The following is a 20,062-nucleotide window of genomic DNA, read 5'->3' as shown; positions in this document are numbered from 1 at the left end:
TTAGCGAGGAGGTCTGGCTTGCCCATTTCCAACCCCTCTTTTCGGTCAGTAATTCCAGAGGTGGCCCCGATCCGGGCACCTCGAGGATTGATATTGCAATGGACCAGCAGGGCCAGGAAGAACTTGAGAGCCGATCCTTCTCTCTTTCAGAAATAGAATTGGCCCTCAACTCCCTTTCAGTAGGGAAAGCCCCGGGGCTTGACAGGATCCCCGGTGACTTGTACAGAAGTGATGTAAAAATCTGGGCCCCTTATATTTGTGTGTATTTCAATGCCATTTTGCAGGGCCTTGAAATCCCGGATACCTGGTTGGGTGCAGAAACTATACCCATCCACAAAAAATCTTCGCCGTTGGATCCAGCCAATTACCGCCCCATAAGCTTGATTGATGTTCTACAGAAGCTGTTTGCCCGAGTCCTTTTATCCAGATTGCAGTCCTGGATGGAGGATCAACAAATTCTAACCTCCCTCCAGGCGGGGTTCCGTGCTAAGGTTTCCACCATCGATCAATTATTTAGATTACTATTGATCTATTGGAAGTCAGTCAGCATGGGTGCTGGTAACCTTTATTTGATTTTTGTGGACCTTCGGTCCGCTTTTGACATGGTCCAAAGGGAAAAACTATGGGCCCTTTTGTTAGAGATGGGTGCTCCCCCCTACCTTTGCCACTTATTTAAACGCCTCCACTCTGGCACCTATGCTAGGGTGAGATATGGGAGATGTGGGGAAATTTCTGGGCCATTCCCGGTTGAAAAGGGTGTGAGGCAGGGCTGTATCCTGGCCCCCACTCTTTTCTCCCTTTTTATCAACGGGTTGATTGAGTATCTCTTGCGCACCGCTAACTTGGACTCCCCTGTATTGGCGGGGCGTAAGGTCCCGGCCCTAATGTTTGCGGATGACACGCTTTTGTTATCTAAATCTTATATGGGCATCCAGCGTACATTAGAGGCCTTTTGCTCCTTCTGTCAAATCAGGGATCTGGAACTGAATCTTTCCAAAACTAAATTTATGGTTTTCGGTTCCAACTCATTTAATTGCCCCCACCCTAAGCTGGGAGATGTTGAGCTGGATAGGGTTGCCACTTTTGAGTATCTGGGGGTGACCCTAAATGATAAAATGAATTGGGGGTCCCATTTGGCAAAGGCCAATTTGAAATTAGCTCAATCAGTGGGGGGTATCCTGAAGGTGTTTAACAATACCTCTTTTAAACCTTTGGGCCCCCCCATGGAAATTTATAAATCGCAAGCTAGAGGAGGAGCGCTCTATGGCGCTGAACTATGGGGATATTCCATTCCCGCTTCCCTCTCTTCTACTGAAAATTCCTATATTAGGAGATTGCTGAAACTACCCGTCAGCACTCCATTAACCCCCTTGAGATGGGATCTGGGTCTGGTCCCCATAGAAGAGATTGCCCTGAACCGTCCTCTCCAGTTCTGGAGGCGTCTCTGGTCAACGCCTGAGTTGGTAAGCTATAGGTATGATCTTGGTGATATATTGGCAAGGGGAAAATCGGATAAGATCCCTTGGCTTACCTATATAAAGAACCTCTGCTACTCAATTGGGATGGGGAATCTATGGTCCGCCCCGGAAGAGACCTGCCGTGCACTTTCGAAGAATTCATTACGGGAGGTCTTGAAAGCATATCGGAAGGGAATTCTATTCCACTCCTCTCTGGGTAGGCTTACTGACACCTTTCTGGATATTAAGTTTAGTCCCCAGTTTGAAGTTTTCCTGGACGTCATCCAACCACCTTTGGCAAAGAAACTCTACATCCAGTTCAGACACGGTTCGCTACCGCTGAGGGATCTCACACATAGATGGTCCAATGTTTCGGATCCCGTAAGCACGTGTCCTTTATGTACTGTTACCTGTGAAACAGAGTTGCATGTTGTCCTTTTCTGCCCTTTATATATCATTGCAAGAAAAAAGTGGATCGTCCAGTTATGCAAGTCTAGGGGTCTCAGGGACCACAAGGAGGTGTTTAGAATTTTGAAATATGATACTACCCCACTGATAGTGTTTGCAATGGCCAAATTTCTCCTCTCAATGTGGTTTACAAGGTCCAAATTTATGATTTCTGCTACCCACCTCCCCTGATTTTAGTATTACCTACATTGCCACTACAGTACTTTGAGGTGTAGTGAGTATATCTTTGGCCCTGGATACATTTTTAACAATTTGTTTCTGTGGAAAAACCACGTTCCTTTACTGTGTATTTTTATGTAATAATTTTAATGTCTTAATGGATTACACTCTACACAATGTTTATTTAATCTTGTTTTAATGTATATTTCGATTTATGTCTCTTTATGGTATTTTACCGAAATAAAAGCTTTGACTGACTGGCTATTTATTCATGAGACTATGGACTGTGGCCGCGGTGGGAGAGGCATTATGGTTTGTTTTTAGTTGGAGCAAATCGCTTTCAAGTTGTGTCAGCTGGTTATTTTGATTCTGGATATATCCGATCTTCAATGCCAGGGCATGTCCCTTAATCACTGCCTTGTAGCTTCCCATATAGACTGTGCCGAATCGATGGATCCGAAGTTGTTAGTAAAATAATGGTCGGTGTGTTCAGCAAGGTAGTCTTTAATATCTGGTATCGTAAGGAGCCATGGATTAATAATTATGGGGCCCCGGGTATACCGTCGGTGAAAAGTGAGTTCAACCCAGAGAGGGGAGTGATCGGAGAAACCTCTCTCGAGCCCACGGGGGTGTTGGAAGTGGCCTATATCTGCAAGGGAGGTAAGAAAATAGTTAATGTGGGACATGCTTCTGTGTGCATTGGAATAGTGTGTATAGTGAACTATAGTGGGGTGCACTGAACGCCAAATGTCAGTGAGGCCCATTGCTTGGGCGAAGTCTGCCATATGGGTACTACGGCGGGGATTCAATTTCTTGGGGTGCCTATCAAGCCTCTCGTCCATTGTCATGTTGAAGTCTCCTCCTAATATAGGGGTACCAGGGGGGAGATCTATCAAGATTTTACCTAGATCTTGCAGAGTAGTCTTCCCCAGCGCAGGTGGAAGATAGACCAACACTATACTCAGTGGGTTACCCTCCCAGAGCGCCTCCAACACAGCAAATCTGCCCTGTGGGTCGGCCCACATGTGGGTAGGATTTTTACATATAAGGATACCTGTACCGCTGGATCCGGATGTAAACCCCGCATGTATCAGAAGCTTGTATCCCCACTGTTTAGAGCCTTACAACTATTACCCACCAAATGTGTTTCTTGCAATAGTATCAAGTCTGGCGATTGTCTCTCAAGGTATTGCAGGACCACTCCCCGTTTAATTTTATCACCCAGGCTGTTCACATTCCACTTCGGTATTGACAATTTTATCTCCCCTGTGTCAGTCATGGCGGGTAGTTTTTCAGATCAGAGGAGGAGTGCAAGGTGACCATTGGTGGCGTGCATAGCGACCCCAATTCCTGAAAGCAGTGCAAGGTAAAAGCAAAGGTGGAGCCCCACCAGTCATGCCCTCCCCAAGTATGTAGGTAGTGTCAGCAGTCAAGCAAATTGACCCAGCGGAGCTAGAGCCATTAGGATGCTCTGTGTAATAAGAACTATCACAATAAAAACCCCAACCGCCTTCCCTCCCCCCACCCCGAAACCCCCTCCCTGTCCCCCTACCAGTGGAAATCCAACTTTCCACTCCCCAATAAGGCAGAGTGCCTGTCGCCCACCCCTCCGTGTATGAGGTACCTGGCTAACTGCCTCCACCCCTCGCCTGGTCAGTGTAATATAGTCATTTTATATTTAGAAGCAGTCAATTCTAGTCAAATCCATATGAATACTTGCGTGTTGACCGTGAACCATTGGGGCATGAGCGCACGGCATCCAATGCTGCCTTGGAAGCAGTGCCAACAATCACATAGGAGAGTGCACATGTAGTCTAATGGTGTTGTTTAGGGCACTTGAGGCCCGGTGTTTCGAGTCAGAGTTTTACGTCTGAGTCTTCCCCAGAATGGTTTTCTCTTGAGGCTGGAGGGACACGCTGACTATTGTTGTGGGTCCTGTTGTTGCGACCTTCCGACGGTCTCCCTACTCGACGCCAGCCTTCCAGCCACTCCCAGGCTTCCTACGGGGACAGGAAAAACCATACCTTACCCTCTGATTCAATCCAGAGGTTAGCCGGAAACAGCATGGAGTACTTTATGTCCTTGTAATGTAGACCCTTTTTATCCGCTGTGAAGCTGCGCCTTTGTGCTTGGACCTTGATGGTAAAATCCGGGAAAAAGGTAACAGTCGCGTTGTCGATTTTCAGCCGAGGGCCGGCTCTTGCAGTTTGTAAAATAACGTTTCTGTCACAGAAGTTAAAGACCCTTGCAATTATGGGCCTGGAAGGGGCACCGGGCTTTAGATGCCCCCCCGGGAACTCTGTGGGCCGTTCGATAGAAAAATAGCTGGAGAGATGTTTGGGCTGGAGTTTGTTGATCACCAGATCCTCCACAAAGAGGTCCATTGCAGGCCCCTCCGCCCCTTCAGGAACCCCTAAGATACAGATTTTGTTCTGCCTCGCCCTCCCTTCATAATCATCAAGGAGCTCCTCCATTCTTTTTTGCTGGTCTTGTAGCTGAGCTACCTGCTGTTGTAAAGCAGATGTGTCGGACACAAGAGCTGTTGTAGTGGTTTCCATGTCTTTAATCCTGGAGTCCATTTTCTTTAGGTCTGCCCGCAGGAGAGTCATCTCTATATTTACTGAGTCAATACGGGTCTCTAAAGATATCCACACTCCTGCTATGGCCTCCAAGACATCCTGAAGGGTGATATCTTTGGCTGCAGGGTGAGGATGCGAGGCTTTGGGGTCTTCTCTCGGTGTTGCGTCTGTGTCCTCACCTGGTTTGTTCCAGGCGAATTTTGCCAGTTGTTTTTGGGCCTGGGATTTAAGTCCTTTGTTGTTGGCCATCTTTGGTATTAGGAGACAAGAGATTGAGACAAATCGGCAGGACACACCTGTATTCGCTGTCGCCCGCCCGGAGGAGAAAGCTCTCCACCACCGGCCTGTTGGTGTTCCACGTGGTACTGGTAGCTAGGCAATGAGCCAGATCGTCTTCTGGAGTGTCTTGGTGTTGTAGGCCTCTCTCAGCCGAATAGGGGCACAGGATCGGTGATGACTTCCAGTGAGTCCAACAAGCAGCTGTATACACACCGTCCTGCGTCTTCAAGCTAACCACAGGAAGGCTGGTTTGGGTCAATCGTAGATCCCCTCTGGGCCCACGTGGAAAAGCAACGCGGAGGCCTCCTCAAGAGCGCTTCAACCTTCCAGGCCGAAGGATGGAGCGAGAAGAGCCTGCACCACTTCCCGCCAGTGCGCTGGGTCTGCCGGGCGGTCACAACTGGGTGAGTCCGTCTTGCTACTGAGAAAATATATATGCGGTCTACGGACTTTTGCTGCAAGGACCCACTGCAGTGAGCTTTCTACTGGGCACGTTGCGAGTAGTTTGTCAAGGGGGCCCCGGCCCACCATTCTTGATAGCCGCAGGAGCCGTCGCGATGCAGGGAGCCGGTTGATCCCCGGTCCTCCTCCAATGGCGTCCCACAAGGAGGAGCTTCCGAGGAGGCCAAAAGATGTAGGGGGCGAGTTGCCTATTGGTGCCTGCCGCTGTTGCACTATAGGAGTAGTGGGGGCCCGGCATCACCTTAGTTAACTATTTCCACCCAGAATCAGGGATATGTGGCTGTTTTCTGCTGGTCTCACCACTAGGCCTCATTTCACACGGCCGCCCAGCTTGGTCTCAGCCTCCCGCGGGTTGGAGAGTCTTGCTCGTCACGCCGCCGCCCGCAACAGCGCTCGCCTGCCACCTCCTCACCTCCGCCTCTCGTTGGTCCCCGAGGGGTCCAGGAGCCCTGAGCGAAGGCGATCTTGTCTCCGGGGGTGGTGCCACTGATCTCCGCAGGCACCGCCGGCAGTCTCTCAGGCTGCCATTTTGATGCTCACGGAGCTTCTCCACACGGCAGCTTCCTCTGGCTTCGGAACTGTTGAAGGCCGATCCTGGGGCAGCGCTTCTGGGCTGGATCGGTTTTATGGGAGATTCCCAAGCTTAGAGGGAAATCTTCCTAGCTGGAACCAGAGAAGGTATCGGATATTCGGCGAGGGCTGCGGAGCCGCATCAGAGAGCGACCATTCCCAGCGGTCGTTAGCCACGCCCCCCCAGTCTAATGGGTTTTAAATGTGATGGTCCTACATGGCATATTACACCAGGGGTAACATCCTGAACTTAATTTTTTGGGTTAAAAATTCCTCCACAGTGGCTTATCCATTCGGCCTGTTAGACAAGCACCTCTATCCTGGGGACTGATGAATCTTTAAAAAATGGCTGAATGATAGTTTTCCAGAAGAGTGTAACATCCCTTGATTCAGCTGCCGGTTGTAAATTAGCCTGTTGTGGCGATTCTGCTCCGGAAAAGAACTATGCTTGGGACCATAGAACATCACTAGGTAGGGACTAAGTCACCATACCACCTCAATACCCATGAGCCTGAGTCCGACTAGCTATAGTGTCTCACTTGCCCTCCTAACCAAATCCAGAGAGACAAGTGAATTGACACCGCATAACACAACACTCCCGATCCTTTCACGGATCGCAGTAACAGGACACCCCCTTTTGCTCTCACACTCGTACTCATCCACAACAAGATATAACAGAGACACGAAGGAAGGTTGCAATGTTTATTTGAATTTTCGTGCTCTAAAATGCAATATTCGTGCCACCATCAGAAAACAAATGCCTAAGAAAAATACCATCAGCGTAGACCGTAAACCATATATAGACTGTCCGATTTTAGGTTTAAACCTGTAATAACTGATAAACTCCCACCGAAAGGGAAATAGCCCTCACCAGTGTAAATATATAAACACTGAAAAAACACCTGCACAACCACAAACTAAATCTCATTCAACGAAAGGAAAAGGAGAGTTAAAGTCATTTGTTTTCTTCCTGAAGGGGCCAATACAATGTAACTTTGTTATACAAGCTAGCAGCAAGAAAGACTGGGCTAATATTATTCTGCTTGAGTTTTGTTGTTTACGGACGTCACTAAAATATTGCTTTTTCTTTCTTTTGCTTTTTTCAGTTTTGCGGTCTTTGGTCTAAAAATGCAGCGTTTATAAGCATGTTTTAGGTCTTGTTTAATTATTTTATAAACTGTATAGAATCATGAAATATCAAGATCATATTTGATATTTTGGCTGCGTTTGATTTGTTCACTGATATGTAAAATGGCTGGTTTCATAACAATCTATCCCAATATGTGCCATCACATTTCCCCACAGAGAATGGGTAAAAACCCTTGATACATCAGCCCCAGTTTCTAGCGATAGTAGGTGAATTGCCAACACCTCATGCTTTAAACATTCAATGCAAGGTATAGTGACATGTATATTTGAAAAAAGAGTGCTATCACCAAGCATCTGGTATAGTGGTGAAAACATGACACCAGACTTTTGGAAAACATGGAACACAGTGTCACTTGAAATGCTGCTGCAAAAAGGTTCTTTCCAAGTTCAACAAAGATTGAAGTGATCAACAAGAGAATGGGGTAGTAATGTATCTGAGGGTGCACATCATAGCAATCATTAACATCAGATAGGGTGTATAGTAATAGTTGTCAGAAAAACAGTGAGATCGGTCACAAATTAAATAAATGGTGCCACTCGGGATAAAAAAGCACCCTACTACCTGAGTGCTGAATTATACGGATCATGCAAAGCAATCCCCGTAATTAACAGATTTTGTACATAAGGAAATCCCGGCACTCTAGAGTCATATATTATTCTTATTGGTTATTAGCCATAGAAATGAAGAACACAGTGGTAATGATGAAAAACTGGCTACAGAACAGATTGGGTCCTCACAAGAGTATATGTCAAAAAAGCAATTTAATACATAAGTTTTACAGAAAGGAAGATCATAATCATGAACAAAAAATCAGAACTCCCTAGTACATTTAGTTCTAATTGTTGCTTCGTAGAAGGGAGACTTGTGTTTTCTAAATCTTGATCCAAAAGGATGACAGCCGACACGTGTTTCGTCACGTATAGTGACTTCCTCAGGGCTGTAGAAAAAATGTCAAGATCTTAATTCCGAACACCAACAGTGTATGGATTTACACATTAGTGATTTGGTTCAATCTGTTATTATTAGTTCTATTCTGAAAAATACACAAAATATAGAAGTTATTAGGATGAAAAAATGGGAGAAGAGAGGGAGAGAAAAAGCGTGGATTAGTTCAGAAAGTGCTAATAAGAAAACAAATGAAGAGAATGATGTGAGAAGCAAAATAGTAAGTGGAATGTTGTTGTGTACCCATCACCACATCCGATGTGAAGAAAGGTGAATCGTTAGTCCCAAGGTGGGATATGAATACTAACCTTAGAGAAAGAGTCTTTGAGCGCTTTATATATCAAACATGTAATTAAACTTCTGTTGACGCGCAATATTGATTGTAGGTAATTTCGAAAGAAGACTCCAACGTACGATATGGTTCTGTTAAGAGTATGTAATAGAGAGCGGAGGGTTGGAAATAGATAATGGTCAGAAACACACTAATAAATATGACTATAGTCAAAATATGATTTGAACAGTTGGGAGGAGAGAAAAAGTATATATACCCAAGAAATGTTTTGAACCTTATGATGGTCCAAAGAGGCAAATTTTGTCGCAAGAAATGCTCCTGGTAACTGTATCAGTTGTATATTAGCAATAACAGATCTCCACCAGTAATTTCTAGTGATAATAAGAAACAAAAAAGAGGTATTGATTAGATTTATCAAAACGAAAAAGTGAGAAATGGGATATTCTGAGGCTTAGAAGAGTCTAAAATACTGTACCTATTAGTATAAAGAAGATCGACCACGAATAAAATATCCAAAATTCTGGTTCTTATGACAAATAACGGAAGTGATTCATATCTCAGTGAAAGTTCCTGGTGTCTTACGGCTTTATTTGGAAAGGAACGAGTCTCCACCAAGTTTTCTAGTGGTAACATAAGACAACATAAGCATATGTGAATATAGAAACTTTAAAGTCTGAAAATTAAAGATGTTATGTACAATACCTAGTATTTAGGGATGCTGCACCGTATTGTAAAACCTATTGGTAAGACTGAGTGGATGGGACGGTCTTCATATAATCCTCTAAGTAGTGGTTTCTAAAAGAAGAATAAATAATGGGGGAATAAGTTCACCCAATAATGTATTATTTTTAAAAAAGACCCAGTATAAGAAGCCTCCTTACTTAATATGTTTTTGTTGGCTCCATCATATTAGGTGAAGTGAAAGAACCGGCTCTGGTAAGCCCTGCAAAATATAGCGCAAAACGAGAATGCATTGTTTAAAAACGAACATGAAAACACATCGTTAAAAAACATAACGAGCCATACGTAACATAATTAAAAAATTGTTGCGAATATCAGTTATGATATTATGTTCATAGAGCTATCACAACAATCCAATGAGCTAAATGAGTAGATTAGTTGTGAGCAATAATATTGCTGTTTGGTGGACTTATCGTGTTCACCCAATGGCATTATTTGTTAGAAGAAGAGAGAAAATACGACAAGGTATGTTGTTAGACTGCAAAAGTGAAAAAAGTTTGTTCTAAGTTATACCCAAATATCCATTTCAGTGAGGACAAGAAGTAGTTCAGTTCTGTTGCGTTTGTTTCCCATATGTAAGATAAGAAATGGGATGCTAAAACATGATTATTACAGCTCAAATTGCATTTGTTTCCCATGTGTAAATTAATTACGGGATATATTTAGAAATTATGACATTATTGTTTTGCGGAGATGGTTGTAATTTATAACGATATGTATGGTTGCAAATAATAATTATCCAAACACACCCCAAATGAGAAATATATTTCATTGCCATCCACCTAAGGGGACAATATTCCATGAGACGGTATTTAAGACGCGCTTACCTCCTAGTGTAGTGGTTGGTGGCCGAAACGTAACTCCCGTCCCTTCGTACCAGCAAAGGACGTGGGGTCAACAGATAGTAGCTTCTTATACTTAGGGGTCGGAGTTTGGCGCGAAATTGGCGTGTTGGTTCTGTAACGCGTTTGTGAAAGTAAAGTGGTCCAAGATTGGCCATCTAATGTTAAGATATACTGGATTGGTTACGGCCTAGAAGTGAAAAGATAGATGGGGGCGGCCATCTTGGATCAGTCAGAGTTGTCTCGTATTTCAAAATAGGAATACATGGTTTATAATAGTAAAACAATCCATGATTGGCCATCTTAAGTTACGTTGTACTGGATTGGTTATAACCGAGAAAATTAGAAAGGAAGAAGGAGACGGCCATCTTGGAGCAGTAAAAGTTCCTTCGTGTTTTGAATAGAAATACGTAATTAAGAGAATTAATACACATTTTCAGAAAATAAGGTGTCGAAAATATTCTCCAAGAGTAGTTTTACTGCATAGTGCTTCATTGATAGTCCTAAGCAAGTGCGATATAATTAATGCTATAATAAATTGTATTTAGGGCGAACACGAGTACATTCTTTTGGTCTTCTTTACAGCATTTAAATATTAAATGTGTGTGGTAAGGCCAAATAGTAGTAAATAGAAGTATCAGAAGAGAAGGACTGGAGAGTTAAGTGAGAAGGGAACACAGGAAGAGGTAGGTTACCTATCTAATACCATTAGGGCTCGTACATGAGCATAGAATTACATACAAGTATTTTTTGAAGGACAAAAACATAAATGACACAGTTCATTCCGTTGACAGAGTAGATATGGTACATAGTGTGTGAACTCCATATAGCTATTGTTTAGGATTACACAGTGAAGAGGGGGAAAAAAATAGGCATATGCATTTCACATTCAAAATAGTATAGATCATAATCAGTAATGTTTAGGGACACATGTTTAGCCATCTTTGAGAACATTTTTTAATTTCAGAAAGTTGGGGTGTGTAATGATAAATAATGATTCTCTCAATGGCTATTTAAGCTAAGAAAACATGCATCTCTTTATCAAAATTAATGCCCATTTCGACCGCTCGTAATTTAATAATCCAAAGAGCCTCTGTTTTTCTCAAATTAAGAGTCCTGTCACCACCCCTTGTGCCAATCGTAGTGTGAGATATTCCATGGAACCTGATTTTGTTCAGATCTGCTAAGGTATGATGGGAATTAAAATGAACCGCTAGTGGATAGCTATTCAGGTTATTACGTATTGCCCTTAGATGTTCTTGCATTCTAATCCTGAGAGGGCGAATTGTGCTGCCCACATATATTAGTCCACAACAGCAAATAATGCAATATACCACGAAGTTCGTATTGCAGTTTATAAATTGTTTTATACCGTGTCTTATTGTGGTGTTGTATTTGAAATCAGTTGTTTTATTAGCAGCGAATTGACACATATTGCAATTAGCACATCTGTAAAAACCAGCAGGTTTTGCAGGTAGCCAGGTGGTTTCTTTCTTTTTAGGTGGTAGATAACTAGGGCAAAGAAGTTCTCTAAGAGTGGTGCCTCTTCGATGAGTAATCATCGGGTTGTTGGCCACATGTTTCTCTATTGTTGTGTCTAGTTTTAGAATGTGCCAGTGTTTTCGAAGAATATTATATATTTGGTGACTATGTGTATTATAATCTGTCACCAAGGCAATTTTACGTTCCCCATCCTTATTTTTGTTTTTACGTCCTGATGACAGTAGTTTGGATCTTGGTATATTTAGTATTTTGTTTTTAGCACGATCTAAGACAGTCCTGGGGTATCCCCTTTTGGTAAATCTGTTTTCCAATTTATCAAGTTCCATCATGAACACTGAGTTGTCACTACAGTTTCTCTTTAGTCTGGTCATTTCCCCCATAGGAATAGAATTGATTTGGGACTTAGGGTGTGCACTGTTGGCGTGTAATACCGCATTACAAGCTGTTGGTTTTCTAAAAAGTCTTGAATGATTTTCTTTTCCTTCACATATAGAATTACGTCTAAAAATTCTATTTCTCGTTTGCTGATCTTATGTGTGAAGTTGAGATTGTAGGTATTATCATTAAGACGTGTTAGTAATTCTGAGAGTAGTTCTTCACCACCAGACCAAAGAATGAAGATGTCGTCTATGTACCGACCCCAATAGACTAAATGTTCTGTGAGGCGGGTTTCAGACATTTTCCACAGATGGTTTTGTTCGAAATGGCCCATATAAAGATTGGCATATGAAGGCGAAAATTTTGATCCCATTGCTACCCCAACCGTCTGTTTATACCAGGTGTCTTGGTGTAGGAAAACATTGTTTTCTAAGATGAGACGGGTTAGATCTAAGATCATTTGAGTGTGTTCGAAAAATGTGGCATCCCTATGTGAGAGACAGTCCGCTAGGGCTGAGAGGCCTTTTTCCAGAGGGATACAGGTGTATAGAGAACATACATCCATCGTTACAAATGTGAGGTCATTAGTCCATTCCATGTCTTCTAGTTTGCTCAATAGGTCTCCAGTGTCCCTAATATAGGAGGGAAGGTTGTGTACCAGTGGTTGTAGGAAGACATCTACGTATTCCGAGATGTGTTCCGTGGGGGAACCTATCCCAGATATTATTGGTCGACCCTGAGGGAAGACACTTGGTTTGTGTACCTTCGGTAGCATGTAGATACAGGGAGACCTTGGCGTTGGATTGTAGAGATATCTATATTCCACTTCAGAGATAAGACCTGATTCCCGCCAAGCTGTCAGTTTAGTGCACATTAATGATGTAATTTCTTTTAAGGGATTTCCTAGTACCTTTGTATAAGACAGTTCCCCAATTAATTGTCTTTCGATTTCTTGTATGTAATCACTATCACGCATGACGACAATATTTCCACCCTTATCTGCTTCCTTAAAGATGACATCTGGCTTTAGTGTAAGATTTTTTAAAGCCTTGTTTTCTTCCTTACTGAGATTATAAGTAATGTGTCCACGGTTGCGATTGTATCTATCTTCAAGTCTGTAAAGATCAGACGTTACCGCTTTGTGGAAGGTATCGACCACATTGTCAGCATGTAGGTTAGGTATAAATGTGGACTTCTGTTTGAGACCACTGTCCAAGGAGAAGTCAGGCAAGATGTCTAAGTCTAAGAGAACATCAGCCATGGTGGGGGGTGTGTTGGAAAGGTCGTCAAGAGATAGTAAGAGATGTATATCTTGTACTTTGATAGTTTTGTTACAAGGGATTGGAGCTGATTTTATAGAGTGCACCGGTACAGTTTGGTTTGCAAATTTTTTTTTTAATTTTAGTTTTCGAACAAATTTAAATACATCTACATGTACACTGGTAAAGTCAGGTAATTTGGTTGGACAAAAACTCAAACCCCTACTGAGTACTTTAGTATCAGTTTCAGACAATTCAAGATCAGACAAGTTGATAATTGACACATTGTCATTGTTAACAAAATTATATGTACATTCTGTCACAATAGGAGGTAGACTCAGTTCTTCAGATTCCGGGCTGCAGAGCGAGTGGTAGCTCCTTCCCTTGGATTTTCGTTTGTTGCCCCCCCTCCTGGTTTTTTTTAACTTTGAGGGCCATAGTTCGTACGATTCCCTTTGCGATAACGTGCCATTTCCTCTAAAAAAGAGGATGAGTTTGTTTTGGGTAACGTATCAGTTATAGTCGGTTCAGTTTCTTCCTCATTAGTGGTCTCGCTGTGTATGCTAGATACATCTGATCCACTGGTCGATGGTACTGTGCTGGCTGGCTTAGGAGGTTTGGTGACATTTGACTGTTTCGGTTGAATGTCATCGAACTTTTTTGCAAACGTGAAAACTCTACCATTTTTATAATCATTGTCGTCCCTTTTTAGTTTTCTCAGTTTCTTCTCTTTGATGTAAAGTTGATGTGCATTAAGCACATCTTTCAAAATTTTGTAGTTTTTGGCAGTTGCCTCCTCTAGGTTTAGGCCTTTTATTTCTGTCTCTAATTTATCTATTTCCTGTAACAGCAGCTCTCTTTTTCTGTCTGCATGTCGTATCAAAATGTCCATCATTCTATATGATGATGAAAGATTCAATTCTTCCCATTCTTTCAAAAGGTCTGCATCTAGGTCTTCAAAGGTGGGGAAAATGATAATTCGTAGTCCACGTGGGACTTGTTTGATATCCAAATATCGTTTTAGGATAATGGAGTCCCACCACCTGGACACTTCCTGTTTTCGTGCCCGTTCTAATTTTATGAATTTCAATTTGAGACCTTCCTTTTCCTCATTTTTGTTAGAATTGGGCACCTTCTGTGCTGAGCCAGTAAAGAGTTCTTGAAGTAGAGCGTTTCTTTCTGCCTCAAAAGTTTCCATCACCGAGGCAGGCAATATCAGTGAGTTTTGTAAGATAGGGATGTTGGATTATTAATGTTTTTTAATTATTAGAGCTAGTCCGACAAATATCCCAATCTGAAGAACTGAGTGCTACCCTCCACATAAATTATCATCAACAAGAGAATGGGGTAGTAATGTATCTGAGGGTGCACATCATAGCAATCATTAACATCAGATAGGGTGTATAGTAATAGTTGTCAGAAAAACAGTGAGATCGGTCACAAATTAAATAAATGGTGCCACTCGGGATAAAAAAGCACCCTACTACCTGAGTGCTGAATTATACGGATCGTGCAAAGCAATCCCCGTAATTAACAGATTTTGTACATAAGGAAATCCCGGCACTCTAGAGTCATATATTATTCTTATTGGTTATTAGCCATAGAAATGAAGAACACAGTGGTAATGATGAAAAACTGGCTACAGAACAGATTGGGTCCTCACAAGAGTATATGTCAAAAAAGCAATTTAATACATAAGTTTTACAGAAAGGAAGATCTTGACATTTTTTCTACAGCCCTGAGGAAGTCACTATACGTGACGAAACACGTGTCGGCTGTCATCCTTTTGGATCAAGATTTAGAAAACACAAGTCTCCCTTCTACGAAGCAACAATTAGAACTAAATGTACTAGGGAGTTCTGATTTTTTGTTCATGATTATGATCTTCCTTTCTGTAAAACTTAGGTATTAAATTGCTTTTTTGACATATACTCTTGTGAGGACCCAATCTGTTCTGTAGCCAGTTTTTCATCATTACCACTGTGTTCTTCATTTCTATGGCTAATAACCAATAAGAATAATATATGACTCTAGAGTGCCGGGATTTCCTTATGTACAAAGATTGAAGTGATATTGTTTGTATTGGAGTGATTCAGCTATGTATATGAAAAAAGTTGTGTGATGACCTGTCAAAATCCTGTGCCTGTGCTGAAGTGCTTCACTGTAAGACATCCTTGCCACTTATTAGATGGTATGCTGAAAGCATCTTTACAATCTTCAGAGTTAATGAAGAATGCTATTGACTTTTTAGTCAATTTTGATGCACTGTTTTGTTATGCACGGGAACTAAAACGCAAATATTTCTCATTTTGTACTTTGTGTGGCATCAAAGAGTCTTCCCAACTGTGTCACTTAGTTGATGGTTCTCTTTCCAAGTGAAGGGGCTGTGAATGCTATATTATCCATGTGGAAAACCCTTTACAGAATGTTTGTTGAGTGATGATGCCAAAGGCAAGAAATGGTCTTTGGTCGCATATTGATAGTGATGTGAAAAAAACTCTACTGCATTCTTAGATTTTTACAAGAAAACATAACTGCTGTAGTGGACATAATAAAAAACTAAAGTCTGAAAACACCCTAGTCTGCCAAGTGTTCAGCATAATTGGTGTAGATGTGAAACATCTCATTGAGAGTAGGCTGGGTGACACCTTTAGTGAATTTGGCACTGCAACATGTTCCATGTTAGAGTGCTTGCCACTTGGTAAGCAAAGCAATGTTGAAGAGCAATACAGGAACTTTTATTTTACAATGTATGAGAAATGGCTTGCAATGATGCATAGAAATGTCCCTTGGCGAACCATGGCATTTGAAGTCAATGAAACCTCACTTTGGTACTCTGTTCAAGTTCTAGATCCCTTCCGTAAAGGGAATCTTCTCCGTAGGCTCTTGAAACTATGCAGTCGTTGAGTAGGGATGCATCCCACGCAGAGCAAGAACTGAATGCTATTCCTGTATCCTACCTGGTACGACGGTTGTGCCACGGACAGGTATGAGACTAAATATATGTGCGATGGGAACTGGTACCTATAGCGATTTGGTGACACCATGCATGGAGTGTAAATTGTTTATGATGGCTTACAAGTACCTGTAACCTTTAAAATTTCAACAAAAACTGATTTAAAAAAAAGGAAAAAAAAGGGAATCTTCTCCGTAGTTTCAAATGTGCTGCTTCATTTTTGACCGCTTCAATAAATCTGAGGGCATAAGCACCAAGTTCAACGCAAATGTTGCAAATGAAAAGCCCGGTCATACTAAGTCACAGTTTAGCCTAACCCCCTCCCTTTCTACAGAAGCAGAATGACTATATAAACGAGATCTCTAGGATTAGTAGCAGACCCCGTGCCTTAGCATACACATGTGGACATTCTACAGCTCAGGTACAGCAGTGAACTCCTCTCAGATAGTCTCTCTCTGTATGTTACATTACGGTGCGTACCTATATGACAAGGCGCATATTCTCACAAACAACAGCTGCACTTGTGTTATGTATAGGTGCTAGTGCCTGACCAGAATGAAATAACAAGGGACATTGTTGTTTGACCATGTCCGCTGTGTTCCAGCTAAATCCCAGGAAAGAACAGAACGCAAAAATACCCGCAAGTTCTGTATGAAAATACAATGTGGAACAAAGATAAACATGTTTATGTAGTAATGTGCGCAAAGAAAATGTGGCCTGTATGGTGCACAGTTAGGATAACATAGGTAAAACTACATTGGGCCATGCACTAAACACATGACACCCTCCCCTTGGTCAGGAAGGTGGAATGGAAAGGGATAACAGAATTAGGAAGATAAATGAACTGAAAGTCGTTCCCAAGAATTAATTATCAAGAAAGGCTTGTATAAGACAATTTGACCCAAAAAAGCCAATTGATGCTTGTTGGAGACATCCAATATGTGATCAGCCATTGGGAAGGACTCAATAAGAGAGTCTGACTTCGGCATGAAAGGATAGGGCCACCGCCCAATTCAGAAGTTCATAAGAACGTACATGCTCCTCAGTCTCAGCTAACGCGGAGACAGTCACCGGGTAACCTGTGTTGATTTCAATGAAACATTGGTCCAGTTATCGCTGTGCCGTTGCACAGGAATCCATTGACTCCAGACTTGGATGATGTAGAAGTCGAAAACCCAAGGAACAGTCCTGATAATGGGCCCCTAAGGTACTCATCAGGAGTTCAAAATCCAGGGCAGCTGGTGTCTGCAGGGCAAAGCATATCTCCAGTGCCCATTGAAAGGGGCACCGGATGCAGTGAAACACAGGTTGCACGCAGGTGAAGTAAGCATATCAAAATGCCAAACCCCAAATCCTCAAACAATGCTTGCACAGAAGGAGCATCTATAACAGAAAAGCAGAAATAGAAAAAGAATCCCACCACTGAGCAGCAACGTTAACCCACCCAACAAGCTTGAAAGAATGGAGTGTTTAAAACCCTGAATTACTCCAAAGATAGTTTGGAAAGATGTCACGAGGCCAAAGCCTACACATTTTAAAAAGTGAGCTGGGCCCACTGTATCAGAGGCATTCCATATTTGATATATCAGTTCTCCAAAATGCAAGGGCAGATTTGTATTTAACAATGATTGTATTTCACTGGAAGTTCTAGCCACTTGCAATTCGAAGGTCTTTGTGGGCAGATGTGAGAGACACTGCTTGTTGGAACAGTAATGCTTTGAGTCTGCTTAGCTTTTTAAATTCTCCTTTCAAAGTTGGAATGGAAGGCCACAACGAGCTATCTACTATCCCATGCGGAGGGGGAAACAAGACTTTGTTGCAACAAGTGACTAACTGGGAAACTGATACTATATACGGGACCCCGGCCCGCATAATACAAGTCTTGATTATTAAGTATGAGATAGCTTTCATTTGAAAGTACTGTAACGAAGGGGAGTATTGTGGGAAACTGAGTTCCTTTTAAATAACAAGCCAAATAGGGCCCAGAAGCATTACAGGTGCTGTGAATTCTAACATGCTGACAGCCAACAGAAAGTCTGGGAGTAGAGTCCCAATCCCAGTCAAACGTATCCAGTATTGGATCTTTCATAGATTCACATGCTTGAATCATCCCCGCCGTCGAGGTATGAGTCCCACTGTAAAAATAGATATATAACTGTAGTAAAACATATTATAATAGGCTGTAACCGACTGCGCAGTCACTGTAGTAGCCCATCCTTGTCCTTTTGTAAAAAAGAACCACAGTTGAAACACAGCCAATCAGACTCTAGCACCCTCTCGAACACTTCACAGAGAAGCAAGTCCCTCAGATTTTCTACCACACCTCGTGTGACAGAGTCTCCCTCAGCTCTGTTCAGTTTTCTTTCATCTGTTGGATTTTGTGAGTACAGAATGTCTGATACTTCTGAAAAAGGATTATTCAGGCCTTGTGGGCCATGTGGGAAAAAGAGCCTACATTTTGAAGATCCCCACAAGGATTGTATTTATTGCCTTTACCCTGCTAATAGGATTTGCAGGACCTTTTCTTATCAAACCTTAAAAGACAGGGAAGGCAGATTACTAATTTGACTGGAGCGGCTAAAATCAATAACCTCTGTGGTGTCTGATGATGAAGGCAGTGGTACTTCTCAGGCGTCAGTCCATATGACTAAGAAAAGGGACAGGTCTGAAGAATCCCCTGTGGGACTCAAAAAATCTACAAAAAACTTCCATCATGAGGCTCTTCATTCCACCTCTAAAAAGGGAAGTTGCTATTCTCTACTGAGGAAAGATCTGGGGAAAAAACTGCCTCAAAAATGCCCCAAAAAGCTGCCTTCAAACACCCTAAGACAGAGTCTGTCAGGACCTCCTCGTCGTCTAAAAAGACTTCATCGACGGCGAAACCACCTCCAACCTCATCAGTGCTTACTTTGTCTACGGAACCATCAACAAAGACTGTACCATCGTCGATGATAATCACTTCGCCGTCGGCTACTATACCGTCGACAATGCCGCCGCCAACAGTCTCACCTCTGTCGACGTCTCTCCCATCGGCGGCACTCCCCTCGACGAAGACCACTTCGACGACGACGATAGCCCTACCATCGACGGCCTCAATGACGACTATGCCATCGTTGACGACAGTCATGTCAACATCGACGGTATCTGTGTCACCATTGATGAACATCTCGTCGACGCCATAACGGAGAAGGCTTTCTTCATTGCAAATAACCCCAATCTTGTCATCCAGGTTCTCATCCATGATCCCTTCGATGAGGGTTTTTTACCAGGACCCTTCTTATCTATCTCCTTTGCCTCCTAGCCAGTTTTTGGAGGAATCTGAAAATGATGGTTTGTTTCTCCTTTTCACTGTGGTAGATGCTCATTTTCAGTTCAGAGTTCTCACTTTTGGTCCGCGGTCAGCACCAAGAGTATTTACCAAATGTCTAGCTCCAGCTGCTGCTCATCTCAGGCTGCAGGGCCTGCAGCTGTTCCCTTACCTAACAACTGGTTGGTAAAAGCACCGTCTTTTCGACAAGCCTCAAGAGCAACTTCAATTTGCCTTCAAATGTTTCATTCCCTGGGGCTAACTCTCAATTTTCAAAAGTCAGTTCTGCATCCGTCTCAAAGGATTCTCTTTCTAGGAGCAGTTTTGGACACTATCCAAGACAAGGCATTCTTGTCCACAGAAAGGCAATCACAGCTAATTTCTCTAGCAACAAAGTTAAGAGGAAGACCGTTCGCTTCTGTGAGACTGATAAAATCTCTACTGGGCAATTATGTCCTCTGCAATTCTAATGGCACCTTACTCTCATCTCAGAATGAGACCTATACAAGAGGAACTAGATAATCAATGGCTTCAGGTGACCGGATCATTAGACGACCTGGTAAGGATATCTCAAATCATGTGATCCGGTCTGATTTGGTGGCAGCGCTCCAGCAATCTCTCAACAGGATAAACTTTCCTATCTCGAACACCAGAGTTCATCCTCACTACAGACGCTACTCTAGAAGGATGCGGGGCTCACCTTCAAGATCTCTGG

The 20,062-nt window shown here is 42.6% G+C and overlaps 1 protein-coding gene and 1 long non-coding RNA gene across 10 annotated transcripts in view; one reads left to right on the top strand and one right to left on the bottom strand.

Moving 5' to 3' along the window:
• LOC146857571 (uncharacterized) overlaps positions 1-20,062 on the bottom strand; it is a 318,627-nt gene that overhangs the window by 39,791 nt on the left and 258,774 nt on the right. For 3 of the 5 annotated variants that reach the window (XR_014979920.1, XR_014979922.1, XR_014979924.1), the window contains one exon: positions 6,671-8,061. The exons of 1 other annotated variant lie outside the window; for it this stretch is intronic. This is a non-coding gene — a long non-coding RNA (uncharacterized LOC146857571). Of the gene's footprint in view, positions 1-6,664; positions 8,062-20,062 lie in introns of those variants that run through there. One more of the 5 variants, XR_014979923.1, reaches the window with a different exon arrangement.
• The window catches only part of STK33 (serine/threonine kinase 33), a 1,543,521-nt gene that overhangs the window by 1,291,893 nt on the left and 231,566 nt on the right, over positions 1-20,062 (top strand). The window lies entirely within an intron of this gene.

This window comes from Triturus cristatus, chromosome 3_2, assembly GCF_964204655.1.
Source record: "Triturus cristatus chromosome 3_2, aTriCri1.1, whole genome shotgun sequence".
In the NCBI taxonomy this organism is placed as follows: Eukaryota; Metazoa; Chordata; class Amphibia; order Caudata; family Salamandridae; genus Triturus; species Triturus cristatus.
Note: the sequence above shows the minus strand (reverse complement) of the source record. Positions and strands in the feature narration are given on the sequence as shown.